Below are 8,784 nucleotides of genomic sequence, written 5' to 3' on the forward strand. Positions count from 1 at the left end.
CCTCCGGTTTTTGGCACTTGCATACTGATCAATTATTTGCTGCAGTTTAATTTCGTGTTCTTTCTCAATCTGTAAAATGCCTATATGGTGTTAATCTCACAAACCACCCATATAGCTGCCAAGTTAACAACAGAAATACTTGCCCCTCCTCTCTTTTTGCGCACATTTTACAAACCACGATCACTGTTTTATAAAATAAAGTTACATTACAAAAAAAAGTTTAAAAAAAAAAATGTCCGCCTGGTGGCCAGGGGGTGCAAGTGCACCCAAGGACACCCCTTAAAATCGCCTATGCGTACAGTATATCTCAATGGGACAGCTGTAGTGGGTTAGGAGAGGCAGAGGGTACAATACGTGATGTTGGAGGGGGTTGGGGGGAGGGGGGCACATGTCGTACTGTAGGAAAGAAGTTGAGTTTAAGGTTGAATTATAACAAGGTCCAAAATTCATCATGACAGAAACTTCAATGTTTACTTAATTACAGATCTCAAACCTCTGAAATACACAGTGATTGTATTCGAGCCGTGAATTCAATTGACATTTTATAAAAAGCTCCCTTGAGGGATCGACTGTGTGGGTTGTTGACATTGGCAATGCACACAAACGTCATGCTCTATCTACCCCACACACACACACACACACACACACACACACACACACACACACACACACACACACACACACACACACACACACACACACACACACACACACACACACACACACACACACGTTATCCTCTGCTCAAGGCTCCATGTCTCTTCAGTACCAATGGTGTTGTCACACCTTTAACGTCATCTATAACTCACTGTGTATAAATGAGCAGAGCCAGCCATCCTTCTCTGTGGTTCACTGTGTGTGTGTGTGTGCGCGCGTGTGTGCGCGTGTGCCTGATGGACAGTACTTCTCTATACCTGACCATTAATTGGTTAGCAGCGTACTAGGAACAGATCTGACAAGCAGGATGCAGAGGAAGAGACACCCACACACATACAGGAACACACACACTCTGAAAATGCACGTATGTATGTGCGTGCGTGCGTTCCCAGGCTGTGGCATGGTCTTATTCCTCTCCCTCTCCTTCAGAACCAGATGGGAGAGCAGCTCTGCAGAGATGATGAACGCCACGCCAGCCTCTGCTCGCCGTCCACATTCATCAGCCAGGGAGACGCAGGCGCTCCAACATCACTTACCTTTATAGAGCCCATGTGACAGCGCAGCACGGAGCACAGTCATCACATATATACTGTATTATGAGCACGGGTTGGGGGGTTCATGATACTGCACTGTATCTCGGTCTACTCATGAAGTGTGCGCGCGGGGGAGGTTGGTGGTGGTGCTAATTAAAAGGTGTTTTGCAGGAGTAGCATCATAAACAATCCCTTAATCAATGAACCAAGTTAGCCCTGGGAATACTCTTGTACGCAAAGCAAAACGTGTAAAAGAAAGTTTAGCTAAACAAAAACTCAGCTGGGGGAATTCTCCCCGTCTGCTCACACTTCGCAACAACAGAACCGAGACAGACACGCCCTCTGGCATTATGTCCATTTTAAAGATTAACAGGCTGTAGTGGGGATCAGAGTATCCTGCCACACGGAACTATACAAGACCCACAGAGCTGATACAGTAAGGCAAGCAGTGGTGGAAAAAGTACTCCAGTGTTTTACTTAAGCACAAATACTAATGCAATGTAAAAAAATCAAACCTTGGTTCGAAGTGAAGCAGTGAATTTTTATTCTATGTGTTCTAGAGCTATGAAATCTGTGTTCTAGATCTATACATTCTGTGCTCTAGATCTATACTTGCTATGTGCTTTAGTTCTATATTTTTTATGAATTCTGAATTCTGAATGATTTTATCTGGAGGGCCAAATTGTCATGTGAAGCTTGACCAATCCTCAATCCTGAACGCACGGGACACACAAAGCCACTCCTTGGAAGCGGCTTTCCAAGTAAAAGTCTGAAATTAAAACGTATTGGTATCAAAATGTACTTAAAGTACCAAAAGTTGAAAGTACTCATTATGTAGAATGCACCATTTTAAGTTATCAAATAAATGTAGTTGAGTAAAAGCACAATATTTGATATTGGAAATTGGAAATACTCAAGTTAAGTACAAATACCTCAAAATTGTACGTAAGTACAGTACTTGAGTAAATGTACTTAGTTACTTTCCACCAGTGACAGTACTTCCCTGTAAACATCTCTGTTGGCTACATCTCCCCATCCAGCTAAAAAGTTTGCTATGCAAAACAAACCCCCCCACCTTCAAACAAACAGAAGGGCTGATTGGTGTGAGCAATGAGCATAGAGTTTACAGAAAATAAAGCATAAAAATGCAGACTGCCAATCATCACTCAATTGCAGGATCATTTTTCCGCTACAAGGTGTCAGTACGTGTGACTGAGATTGACATTGTAATCAAACAGATTGTTCTGCAACAGCAACGCTGAATGACTCGATTTGAAATCAACATCAACACCACAAAAATGTGCTTGATCTCCCAGCTCACATGTACTGACGGAAACACCCACCCAACACACACCTGAAGCACATGAAGATGGGACTCAGGCAGGTCGGAAAAAGTACTCCAATGTTTTACTCAAGTGAAAGTATCAATACTGCAAAGTGGAGGAATCCGCAAATGGCAGATTGGGGAACCAGGCCATTTTACATAAATCAAGTATGGAATCAGAATAATCAAAACTCGGTTCGAAATGAAGCGGTGACATTTTATTCTATGTGTTCTAGAGCTATGAAATCTGTGTTCTAGATCTATACATTCTGTGTTCTAGATCTATACTTTGTGTGCTTTAGTTCTACATTTTTATGAATTCTGAATGAATGAATGGTTTTGTCTGGAGGGCCAAATTGTCATGTGAAGCTTGACCAATCCACAATTCTGCATGCACGGGACACACAAAGCCACTCATTGGAAGCGGCTTTCACCGCTTCAAAAACATAGTTCCCATGAAGCAAAAAAAAAAAAAAAAAGGAAAAATTAATGCCAGAATTGCCAATTTTGAACAATTTCTTCATATCTGTAACAAGGAAAGCAAAAGAGTCCATATCACAATGTGACAATGTGATTAAGGCCTGCTCCTAAATATTGTTCCAGGTTTGTGGTGCATAGTGGTGAAAGGCTGCTTCACCATGTTTGTGAACAGTGTGAACAAAGGGGTCCACACACAGCACACACCTCTTATTACTTGGACTAACAGAGTGTGCAAGTAGGGTGATGAGTGCTGTCTGTATGTGACACCAATTAGCCAATGAGGGAGCAGCTTTGGCAACATTAGCCAATGAGGGAGCAGGGCCTTTGAACTCAACCTGCCTGTATGTGGCACCAATTAGCCAATGAGGGATCAGCGGTGGCACCAATTAGCACATGCAGACAGCAATCATCAACCTACTTGTGCGCTCTGCTGGCGCACAAGTAGGCCATATTTGGCAGCCGTGCACAACCTGCATGTATCAGCCTACAGCCATATTTCGGTGTGACCACATTGTATTTTTCTCCCTCCATTGTGCATTATGGTGGTTTTCACAGTTTACAGTGAAAAGGTTTTTCTCCAGTGTGTATATGTTGGTGTCTCTTCAGGTTACCTAATTGACCGAATCTCTTGTCACACTGTTTACAACAGAAAGGTTTTTCTCCTGTGTGGATACGCTGGTGTGACTTCAGGTGACATAACTGATTGAAACTCTTGTCACACTGTTTACAGATAAAAGGTTTTTCTCCAGTGTGTATACGCTGGTGTCTCTTGAGTTCAACTAACTGACTAAAACTCTTGTCACACTGTTTACAATAGAAAGGTTTTTCTCCTGTGTGGATACGCTGGTGGTGTGTCTTCACGTCACATAACTGACTGAAACTCTTGTCACACTCTTTACAGTGAAAAGGTTTTTCTCCAGTATGTGTACGCTGGTGTGACTTCAGGTTACCTAACGTAATGAACCTCTTGTCACACTGTTTACAGATGAAAGGTTTTTCTCCAGTATGTGTACGCTGGTGTGTCTTCAGGCTATCTAACCGACTGAAACTCTTGTCACACTCTTTACAGTGAAAAGGCTTTTCTCCAGTATGTGTACGCTGGTGTGTCTTCAGGTTACACAATGTACTGAAACTCTTGTCACAGTGTTTACAGATGTGAGTTTTCTTATAAGTCAGCTGATGTGTCGTGTCTTCTTCTCCTTGTTGAGTTAAAGTCTTAAACTTTTGATGACTGTAATATATTGGTTTGTCTGTGTCTCCTTGTTCCTGGCTGGTTACAATTCTGGTGATTTGTTGGAAGGACTCTGAGGGGATCTGTCCATTTATGGGAATTTGGCAGTAGAGGTCGCCATGGCTCGATTGAGATCCGAAGTATGAATCGGACCTTAGTCTGGGTAGATTGAGACCACACTCCTTCCTGGAGTGGCGGTTCATCATCAAATCATGGACTGTGATAGGGACAGAGTTTTAGGTTCTGTTGGGTAATGGACAATTTATTTATCCTCTTTCCGACTTCCTATGTTTTCTATATGCTTCTCTTAGAGCACTGAGCAAGAACACTGGAAGCTCATCATCTGGTCTCTGCGGAATAAAGTGGAATTCAGAAAATATTTTTAAATATTATACAATGCTGAGCAGAGCTCTGGTCTGACCTCACTCACAACACAAACGGTTGCTGTGCATGCCTGACAACACCGATGTGCGCAGGATGCCGCCCCTCCATATTTGGGCAACAGTGACATCATCAATATGACATCACCACCATGATGGAAGAGATCATGATGGAAGAGATCCATGTAGATGCCACGCCGTAGATTCCGCTTACTATAAACTGACCCATGAACCACTCACCGTCTTGGTTCTCATATCCCTGTGATCAAGAGGACCAGACCCAGGTGTCAGTATCAGTGGCTGTAACTCTTTCTGGAGGTGTGTTATACAAGGCATAAATCCTGTGATAGTCTATTTATGGAATGTCACTCTGTTGACAATATATTTATGCTTGGTCATCGGGGGCCAAACATATACTTTATGTATGATTTTTACATGGGATCATCTACAGTAAATGTGTATTTTAGATGTCCAAAGATGCCAAATACAGATAAGTAGAAAAGAAAGTCTACAGGGTGTGGACCCGTTTGAGTACAAACTGTTTTCTGTAATGGTGTCCTCTAAATTGCATATTTAGCTCACCACTAATTACATTACAAGTACCTTACACACATTGTTTGACCCTTAGAATATATCTTTTATTTGTCTGTTTTGCTTGCTTTGATATAGAGTTATTGAAGAAACAGTAAATAAATTGGCAGCCATTTTGTCATGCAAACTAGAAGGTTAAAAACTACACATTTTGCTTGTGAACCATGTCTTTCAGATTCAGCGCCCGTGACTTGTGTAAAATGGGCTGGTTCCCCACTTTTACCCCAAAATGCCTCTAACAATCTCACTTTCCAGAAATCCCCTCCGGTCTAATTCAAGACAAACATCCTGAAGCAAATAAGCTGAACAGGAGTGAAGAGGCCTCAGGTAGCGACATCCCCTGATCATGAACACAATTTACAAGTGAGCTTTCTAATGAGAAAACATAGTGATCAAGAGCAAAGGAGCCAACCAGATGTTTTCATTGGGATCTTAGGTTCTTTCTTTGCAACTTGGACAGATAGATAGACCTTTATTTGGACTCGTTCTGCACTGAAGAGACACTTGTTTACACAAGAGTTTGGCAAATAGTTTATAGTTGAAATTGTTAAGCGTCCTTGCGCTATATAAACCAAAGTTATTATTATTATTATTTATTGATCCCTGTGCAGCCAACAAAGGGAGGCAGCGGTGTGGGTGTGGATTTGTAAGCTCCCTATAGGTTTCATTTTTATTTGCTTGTCAAGCCTGCTAGAACGCAGCCATAAAGAACAAAAGTGGAAAAGAATAATTCCCCAAATGGCCGGAGACGTGGAGCCAGAATAATTTAATCAAGGCAGATGTGTGGTGAGTTGGGCTGAGGGAGAGAGAGACAATCCACCGCCGTGACTAATTGGCAGAGTAAAGATGGCATTCATTGTGGGGGCGGCATCACAAGCACCATGCTGAGGGATTGGATGCCATCACACTGTTGTTTTGTCAAGTGTTAAAGATTGTACTTGTGGTTGTTATACGGTTTGAGTGTTTACTGTATGTACAGTAAGTAAGCATTGCCAAGCCCTGAGGCCCATAGGGCAGGAGCTTATCTCCTGTTTCCTTAACGTGAGGCAGCTTGATGTCCAAGTACACCTCCTGGACATGACGCTAGTATGTCGCAGGCACTCACCCCAATCCAACTCTTGATGCTGAGTGCCCAGCAGGGAGATTGGGGCCCTTTTTCATAGTTTTTGGTATGACCCCGTCGGGGATCGAACCCCGACCTCCCAGTCTCACTGCGGACACGCTAACCACAAGGCCACTGATCAGATATGTACAGTAAGCTCTGCAAAATGTTCATACTGATAATGTAACTATGTAATTTATGTTGTGTTTGTCACCAACACATCATACTTTATTCACAGACAAGAACCTTGTCAAATAGACATGAATAATATGAGGGGGGCTGTCTTCAGAAATGAGTTGACCATCGCCTCTGAGATGATAAGAGATACAGTAGAGTGAGTGAGTGTATTGTTGCTGTAATTGTGTAGAAATTATGCAGATAGGGAGAAAACAATTAAAACATATTGTGCTTGCCATAGTTGCTTGACAATGACATATGATGAAGCGAGAACACTTTATCCCTCTGTGTCATTCATCAATACATGGCATAAAAAACTGATCTGCGCTTCATGCTCACATAGAGGAAGCTGCTTTCTCAGTGTGTCATTGATTACTTCTTTTAATTTCATCTAATCAAAGGCTTAGATTGGACGCAAATGAGAATGTTTATGGATTTTTGATGTATGGCTGCCCATGAATGTAAAGCTTCCGGACAAATTTGCAAAAGAAAGAAAAAAAGTTTATAAGAATCTCTCAACTTTTCTCTCGACTTTTGCTTATTTTCAGTTTCAAGATTGATCACCCTTCCCCAAGCTACTGTAGAGATGGGAGGAGAGAAAGAGAGTAGAAGTTAAATTGAGAGGATAACTTTTTCATACAGGTACCCATCATTAGACCTCAATGGAATGTGACCTCTACAGTATAACTCACTTTGTGCACTTCAGTCACTTGTAACACTGACAAAGGCCTGTGTGGCAAACCGTTTCTGTTTGGTCGACTGCTACCTCTGAATATCAATATTAAAAGTGACTCCTGAGAAGACTTCAATGGAAAGTGCGGATTGCTTCTTGCCTTTATACTTCTACAGTGTATACATGTAGTACAAAGCACTCTAGGGATATACAGTATGTAAACCAGGGGTGCCCACACTTTTTGGACTTGGGAGCTACTTTTAAAATGACCAGCTCAACATGATCTACCCACCCCCCAAAAAATTACCTGAGGGGGCTTTGGAATAGTGGCACTGTCGTTAGATATACTGTAAGACAAACGCACTTGAAATGGGAAATGTATGGAAGTGGTACAGTAGGTTTTTGGGTTCCTTTCAAGGCTACTGACTCTTGAAAACAAAGCATTGCATTGAGGGGGTTGCCTAGAAGCCATGAATGGAGCTGACAGGCCCTTCTTGATGTCAATCATCAATCCTTAATTGACAGATCAGATGTCAAAAAGAGAGGTTTTGTGTGATTTGAATAATATATTGTAGGGACATGTCATGTGGTCTACCTGCACAGCCTTTGTTGCGACCATTAGGTCGCAGTTACTATAAAAACCTCCACCGGTCCGTCCGTCCGTCCGTCCGTCCGTCCGTCCGTCCGTCCGTCAGTCCTTCTGTCCATCACGTCACGTCACACTTTTGCCCCACTCATATCTCCGCCACCGTTGCCCCTATCCATGCCAAACTTTGCATACACACTCCTTGGCTGCCAAACCACAACCCCTCATTTCTCACATGCCCCTCTTCTAGCGCCGCCATGAGGCTGATTCTTGCAAAACACATTTTGGACGCTGCTCCTACAAATTTTGCCCTAAAATCATGCAAATCGGTACACAGTATGTCTAGACTCATGTCATCAACATGGATCTGTCCCATATAGCGCCACCTTCAGGCCGATTTTTTCAAACACATTTTTGGACACTGCTACTACAGATTTTGCCCTAAAATCACGAATGCGGTACACAGTATGTCTACAGTCAAGATATGAACATGGATCTGTCCCATTTAGCGCCACCATCAGACCGGTCTTACTGGTAGATCACAATCTACCTTTTGGGCTTCTTGATGTAATAAACCATTAATTCATGGCCTAAATAAACAAATGCGCATGGGCATGTGTATTAATGTTGACTTCTACAATCTCAATTGCCCATTTAAATCGAGTCAATGGATTTGAGTATGATTTCAAGACATTACTGGGAGTTCCAGCATAAAGGGAAATGAGGACTCCTCGCGCTAAGCAAAGTTATGGCAAATCACTGATTGCTCCATGAATGAGGATGAGGAATTACGGTGGAACACAGATAGTGAACTTCTCATTCTGGTGGAACACAGTTGGTGCATTGCAAAGGGCGGCACAGCCAAGCATACTCTAACAGATGTCACAGTAGATGCGCGCTTATCGCCTGCACGCTCATCGCCTTATTGTTCATCAAACCGTCACAGTCTGATTGAATTAAGCTGGTGGTGGAAACCAGTCTGTCACTGACCTCTTAAAGTTTTGGCCTCCCATTTGTTGGATTTTATTCCCATCACCATGTGTGAAATTG

Source organism: Nannobrachium achirus (assembly GCF_963921795.1).
Source record: "Nannobrachium achirus genome assembly, chromosome: 9".
NCBI classification, from domain to species: Eukaryota; Metazoa; Chordata; class Actinopteri; order Myctophiformes; family Myctophidae; genus Nannobrachium; species Nannobrachium achirus.